Below are 7,566 nucleotides of genomic sequence, written 5' to 3'. Positions count from 1 at the left end.
GAAATTAATTCAGAATATTATTAAACGCTAATGACGAGTAAGATATGATTTGATGATTTTTAAAGATTGTAATATAAATAAGAATTGATATTAATTGTCGATTGAAATTTTACTTCAACGAAAAATATAAATTATTATTCTGTAAATTTGATCGTGAATATTTCATGTTTTGAAATTTTTCTAACTTTTTTTTTTAATATGATTCTATATAAAAAATATTATTATTCTAATGCTATATATTTTTATTTCTCTTGGAAATGTATAATAATTTCCGAGAAATTAATTCAGAATATTATTAAACGCTAATGACGAGTAAGATATGATTTGATGATTTTTAAGAATTGTAATATAAATAGGAATTGATATTCGATAAGAAGATATATAAATATATTTTATAATATAGAACCATTCGCGGAAGAAGGAAGGTTAAGGAATCGTTCATACTAAACGTTTGAGTGTAGTGGGAGAACCACAAAGTGCCTCCAATTAGACATTAGCCGAGCTATAAAAACCATCGTTTATTCGATGGAAATAATTGAGACATCAACAAAGTAAATCCTAGCGTCTTGTTCCGTGCACGTCCATCTTCAACGAAATCGTTAACTTCGTTATAATTTGGTATATACAAAACAGCCATTAAATAATACGATCAATGATCTCAAATATCTCGAAATCAATTTACTCAATTTTATCATATTTCATCTTAACGATAAAAGTTATATAAATATATTATTTACAATTACCAAACATTTTTTTTCATTTCCTATTTCCTTCTCTCAAATTTGACAGAAGAGAATCATTATCATCCCAATAATAATACCAAACAGAAATTATATCTTTATATCATATTTTTCCAAATTAAATTTACATTTCAAGCTTTTCGGAAAATTAAGAATTCAATGTCAAGAATTGAATATTTCCCACTTATCTTTCCATATCCCCCATCGAACAACACATCACTTTCGACATTCTTACGCGCGCATCCGCTGGAACGCGGCATGGCATTGTACGCGCACGCGGCAGGCACATCACATATACATACGTATACACGGGAAGAAAAGCGGCGGAAAAATACCTGTTGGCCAGGGAAATACGTGGCCGAGGAAAAGGGGAAGGCACGAGCTCGGCGAAAGAGTAGGCAGGAGGTGATCTGGTGGGGAGGAGGAATGGGGAAGCGAAGAGGTGCCAGAGAGGAGAGAGAGGAGAGTCGAGAAAAGAGGAACTGTCGCGCATTGAAGTCTCCGAAACGGCAGGGTGCTCTCACCAAGAGTAACACGAACGAACGAACGAACGAACGAACGAACGAAAGTTACAGCCAAGGCATCGTATGTGGGGAGGAGACGATGTTCTGTGGAGGAGGGTACAAAGGATGAAGGAAAAGAGGTGGTATGAAGCAGAGCGGAGCGAAGCAGATCGAGGCATCGAGCCATTGACCCGTGGAACGAGGGGGTAAGCTGTGGATATACACTGGGAATATATCCATGCAAGGATATATAACGCTAACACACAGGTAGTGGACGGTCCACAAGTGTCCATACGTGTAAGATGCACACGTGTGTACCGATATTACGGTACAGATAGATCGGCAACGATTAAGAAATCCGCGACGAGCATTGTGTTTGTTCGTAACGGCTGTGTATATGAGCATATATACCGCGTGTACACGTTGCTCGACTTACTACGTTCGCCATATCGTGTCTTCGAGAGGTCGATCGAGGGGATTACTCGACGTGCTCTCGAGGATACGCATGGCCCCACGTGTTGGCCATTGGCATACTGGCTATTAGCTGCACGAAAGAACAGCTTAGTTTCGTCATCTCGATATTTGCGTCTATTTTGTGAGAATCGGTAGAATTCTGTATAGATAATATTTCGGTTGCGCGTATCAATAATTCTTTTGGTATTAAATTAATAGAGTATTTAGTAGATGTTTCGTTGAAATAAATTTAAATAAAAAGACTTGAGTATATTAATGTCAATGTTAATGTTCAGTCTGGGTTTTTCGAACCGATCGAAATGAATCGTTTGTAAATTTTGTTTGTTTCTAGGTTAATCCTTTCTTGTTTGATGATACGATTCTATCGTAAATTAAATTTTCTGAATTTCGATGAAATTTTTAACGCGATAAATGTAACGTGTATAAATAAGCTAATTAAATAACTATGCAATTTAAGAGACGAATTAAATTGAATCCACTTTTAATTATTTAGATAATAAATATTAAGTAATAAGAGAAATTAGTAAAAAAAATATGATTATATAATAATTGATAGATTAATATTTCTTGGCTATCAAAATTCGTCTTTAGATAGAAAATACCCCTTTAAATAAGTTAACCTATAAATGTCGATTAAAACGAAAGGAAATAATTTTCAATTAAATATAAGATGATTGATTTTCCTAAGATATCCCGAGATTGATAGAAACGTGATTGATTTCCATGTTTTTTGAATGATTCGCATTAAGATTAGCTTAAAAGAAGAAGACTCTCAAGAATAATGATTATCAATCATTATTCAACGAGTCTCAATTTTGACTGCAATTGATATTATGATAGATTTAAATTTCTTTATTTAATTTATTATATATAATTATGCCTGAACTTATAGAGATATTAATATAATTTTATAGAAATACAATTCATATTATTCATCTACTGCAATAATTAAATAATTTAAAATTTGCAATTTTTAAATCGTCGACATATAAAAAATAACATTTCTACTTATATAATATTTCTTAAATAAAATTTATAAAACCTATTCAAATCCTCTAAATTCGAATTCGAAAATTAAGATAATTTAATTCATAAAATAAATCTATCGACCAAAATCTTCGCTTTAAATAAAAATTTAAAACACGAACCATTTCCACACCATTCCATAAAAATCTCATTGAATCTCCCTGTAAAAATTCTAACCCCCTAATTTCCCCCTATAAAAATCCCCATCTAAGAAAAAGGGATACAAGCGAAAGAGGAAAGAGTAACACATATATCGAGGCAGGCGAGCAGGTGGGGAAGGCAGGAAGAGAGCGAAGAAGAAGAAGAAGAAGAAGAGGAAGAGGAACGATAGAAGGACAAGCGCACGGCCGATCACGGGACCTTTGCGAAAGGGCAGAGGGGCTGACGGGTAGAAAAAGCGAAGCGCCCACGGAGAGATACCAGAGCACACACGGCGAGCAAGATTATTGTGTAGCGCGAGAGGGTAGGGCATGACCCTGGGCGGCCACGAAGATCGGTACCACGGCAGCCTGGCCGCCACCATCCACGTTCGTCTACACACGTGCAACGCACACGTGCTCAACCACCGATCCTCGAAACACGAAGCGTAAACCGAGCACACTCGTGAGAGAGCGAGGAAACACAATGCGCCGTCACGGTTTTCTTAATCGTTTTCGATCTACCCGTTTCCCCGACAAGGGTACGGATCCCTTCAATGGTCGACTTCAACTTTGACAGCTTTGACGAATCTTCTTTCTCGTATCGTTTTCAAACATGATTCGCGAGAAATTTTCGCGGATGAATCTCGATCGTTCGATTAATTTTAGGAATTTAAGAAGTTAAGAATTAAATTAAAAATTAAAGTTAAGAATTTCTTATTTGGAAATTTTTATAACACGAGGTAAATCGAGGATTTTTTGCTTTTCTCTTAAGATTCAGATTATAACTTTGTTTTCTCGTATTATTAACAGGAATTAAGGAATTTTTCGTTACAATTTAAAAATTTTAATGATGTTATTATCGAAATGCATCTATATAATTCAAATTTATTTTTAAAAACTGTCATTCTTCTTCTTTTTCATATCGTTTCTATGTCCTTTCCATATCTTTTATCAGCTCATTTTTATACTTTTTCTTTTCCTTTTTTAAAAGAGATTGTAATAAATTTATACAATATTAAATATAATTATAATTAGTAATTTTTCAGTAATTTCCTTATTAGAATTATCCATATATGATCTTATTTCAATAATTCTATGTAAAATGTTGTATATGTGATGTGTTTTTTAACGAATCATATATTTTTGCACTAATTAATGCAATTCTTATTTCCCATATAACAAAATATTAATCACATGGTAAAAAAATTTATTCGTTTAGAAGATATTTTAACTTGAATTTTATATAATATAGAGAGTTCCTCGTCTTTAAAGAAATTTTACAAAAAAATTCAAATTATAAAATTATCTTTCAAAATAATGATTTTTTTACTATATATAATTTAATACTTGGGTTACAAGAAATGATGCATCAATTATTGCATTCAAAAATATAACTCTTATTGAAGAAACACATGACCTTCGTATATTCTTTACGAGTTGGCCACAAGTTATTTTCATTTATTTCATTTATCCTATTCTTCTTTTTCCAACGAGAAGAACGATGAAATGAATTTCTCATTGTATTATACGAAACAACAAGCTGGTAACGTTTCAATAATTTTCTCGCGAACAAATTAGATCGTGTTTAAACACTTTTGTTTTTTGTCCCACGTGTAAAAAAGCTCTACGTTGCAACTTTACGATTCCGATCGATAATGCATGCCGAGATTTGCAACATGACATTATAAATAACTTCACGCGTGTTGCGGTCTCTCCTTTTGCAAATCTCGCTCGATGATCGACATTGCGGCGGTACACTTGCCCTCTTTTCATCCTTTCCATTTGCTCCATTTCTTTCTTCTCTCGTCCTTCTTGTTTTACAGCCTTGTCTCGATTTTTTGTCCGTACCGGCAATTTTGTACGGCAATTCGAACAGTACGTGAGGACGCAATCAGCGGTAAGACGAGTGGCTCGATTTTTTTCAATCCGCTGTATCAATGTGTTAATTTAACTTTCGCTCTTTTTCCCGCTCATTTATATCTTACAATAGTAGACTGTATCGAGTTTCACATTTTCCTTTCACAATTCGAGCATGAATCATATTTTTGTATAATATTATCATCGATTTCAACGCTGCAAATGATTTGTTTACATGTCCTGATTCCTTTACCCGAAGTTCGAGAAACAGAAACGCAAAATAACGGAGAATGTAATTTATTTAAAAGAAGTTTGGAAAATAATAATCAATAAATGTGTGGATGTACGAGACGAAACATAATAAAGTAAGGATATATTTAATATTGTTGTTCAATCGAATTCATTTCTTTAATCCTTGCCTTTCTTTCTTTATTTAAAAATTTAATTACGATTATCACGTGATTTTATAATTACAAGATAAAGAACAGAATAATCCATCACTTTTGATATTTAAAAATTGAAATACTTTTTATAATTTTCTATACGTTTTGAAATGCTCCATTTAAATCAAGAATACCATCAATAAATGTTAAAACTATTTTAATATTATCTAATAATATAAGACATAGATGAAAAAAATATTCATTTAATAATATTGATAGATATATGTATATATGTACACGAAGTATACGCATTTTTGTTTAATCTCAAACTATTGTGTTTTTGCCAAGAATTAAATTTTAAACTCTTAGAAATATCATCGTGTATTTTTCAAGGTAAAAAAAAAATATAAATATATCTGTAGATTTAATTGAATGGAATGGAGAAGATATATATTCTTCTACTTTTTTTTATCGGAGCCTCGTTATAGCAAAGATTCTTCTTTGTAATAAGAAAAACTGTTCACAGTACGCCTTTACTTCGTAAATTTTTCCTCCTCATCTAATTTTTCCTTTTTTGAAACAATTGGACGAAACGTTTGAAAACCATCTACTTACGAAATATCTCTCTTCTTGCTTTAGCAACTTTGCTTTTGTTGCATCTTTAATGTTTTCTTTACAAATATCTTGCAGCTTACAACACAGTACGACGATGCTTCTAAAAATTCTTTAATTGTTATTCATTTTTCTCCTCTTTCTTTCTTTCTTTCTTTCACATGTATTCCTACTTTCTGCCGTATTCTTACTTCTTTACTTTATTTTACTTTACTCCCTACTTTATCCTCGTTTAATACTTACAATGGAGCATATTGCAGACAGTAACAGTCGGTATTATGACTTACGTTTTCTTCGGGAAGGCGCCTCATTGATCAAGCAGTTCATTAGTAGAATAGTACCGCTTATAACTTATACATTGAAGCTATATCTTCACGTTAAATCTTAACCTTTCGGTATTCCTGCAGGTTCTTATTACAGCAACATAAATCAGTAAAGTAGGTGCAAACATCGTGTAAAAATATTACTATACTTTATACTGCAACAAATCCTAGCAGATACGTAAAAGTAATGGCTGTATTTACTTCGAAAAATCTTTATTGATACTTATTGCTGTTGGAGGTTGACACGATATCAATAAGCCAAAGTAGTTTTCTTTATTAAATTTTTATACGATGAAACATTCATTTTTTTCGAAACAATAAAGAAGAATCTATTTTTTTTTTTGAAAGAGACTAAAGTTTTATTCGTTACCATAACATTTTCACTTCAATAGCATTTGATATTTTTTCATATTATAAAACGAATATTATGAGATCATATTAAAAAAATATCTTTCAAAGGATGATCGAATATTTTCTTTCCAGAGATCGTACGTTTCCAAAGATTAATTTCATTCTAAAAAATCTAAAATCATCGATTGCAAGATAACGAATCTTATATTTCACAAACAAACTCCATCCTGTAGAGAGAGATTTATCGTACAAATTTCAAATCCTATTCAAAAACAAAAAAAAAAAAAAAAAGACATCCGGGAAGAAAGGAGGAAACCACCAACGAATATGAAACGATCGTATCCGTTTTCGACAAATCGCGCGAGCATCGCGCGCGCGGTGCCAGAAGGGAGAGGACGACAGAAAGAGCTCCGAGACACCCGTAGGAGCTCACCGGTTAACTTTGAGGTCTCAAACGAAAAGCAGTTAGGTCGTCACGCGTTGCGGTTTTGCAGATTCGCCGGCGTTGTCGCGGAAATTGAGCGGATTCAAGCTTGAACCCGGTGATGGAATGGAGTTGACAGAGGCTAAGGACAGAGGAGAGGGGATAGGAGGGCCCGCGGTGGCGGAAAAGAAGAGGGAGAGAAGCGAAAAAAGGGAGAAGAAAGGACGAGTGCAGACGCGAGGACGGATAGTTGCAGCGAAACGAGCGAGGAAAGGAGAGAGAAACATAGTAGAGAGAGCGAGGGTGGCGAACGGAGGAGGACGGATTGTTTGGTCGGCGCAAAGGAAAAAAGGAGAAAGAGAGAGAGAGAGAGAGAGGCAGCAAACGGCAGAAGCTACAAGAACCGTCGGTGAAGCGAAAGGAGACACGACGGGCGCCAGCCCAAGAGACACACAGGTGGGCGTGGCGCCTATCCCTACGCGGGTCGCCACGATATGAAATTATATACGTTGGCTAAGGGTATATCTCCTCTCTTTGTTCCCTTTCCTTCTCCATTCCGCGGGCGCGATGTTGCATCGTCTCGTTCCTTCGTTCGCGTCGCGGCTCCCTGCGTCCGCATTTGGTTGCGGGCCCCCGTATCCCGGTTGCAGTCGCAAAAGCGAAGCGCGGCCGCGAAGCACAACACGAATAAATAAGAAAAGCCTTGGTGCGCGCTTGTTCCGTCACGAGCTGT

General features: G+C 34.7%; 1 long non-coding RNA gene across 1 annotated transcript in view; it reads right to left on the bottom strand.

The window, feature by feature from the left end:
- Positions 1-7,566, bottom strand: part of LOC102674791 — a 91,962-nt gene that overhangs the window by 55,174 nt on the left and 29,222 nt on the right. The window lies entirely within an intron of this gene.

Source organism: Apis dorsata, unplaced genomic scaffold (genome assembly GCF_000469605.1).
Source record: "Apis dorsata unplaced genomic scaffold, Apis dorsata 1.3 scaffold_342, whole genome shotgun sequence".
Classification (NCBI taxonomy): Eukaryota; Metazoa; Arthropoda; class Insecta; order Hymenoptera; family Apidae; genus Apis; species Apis dorsata.
The sequence above is the reverse complement of the archived record's forward strand: the minus strand, read 5'-3'. Positions and strand labels throughout refer to the sequence as shown.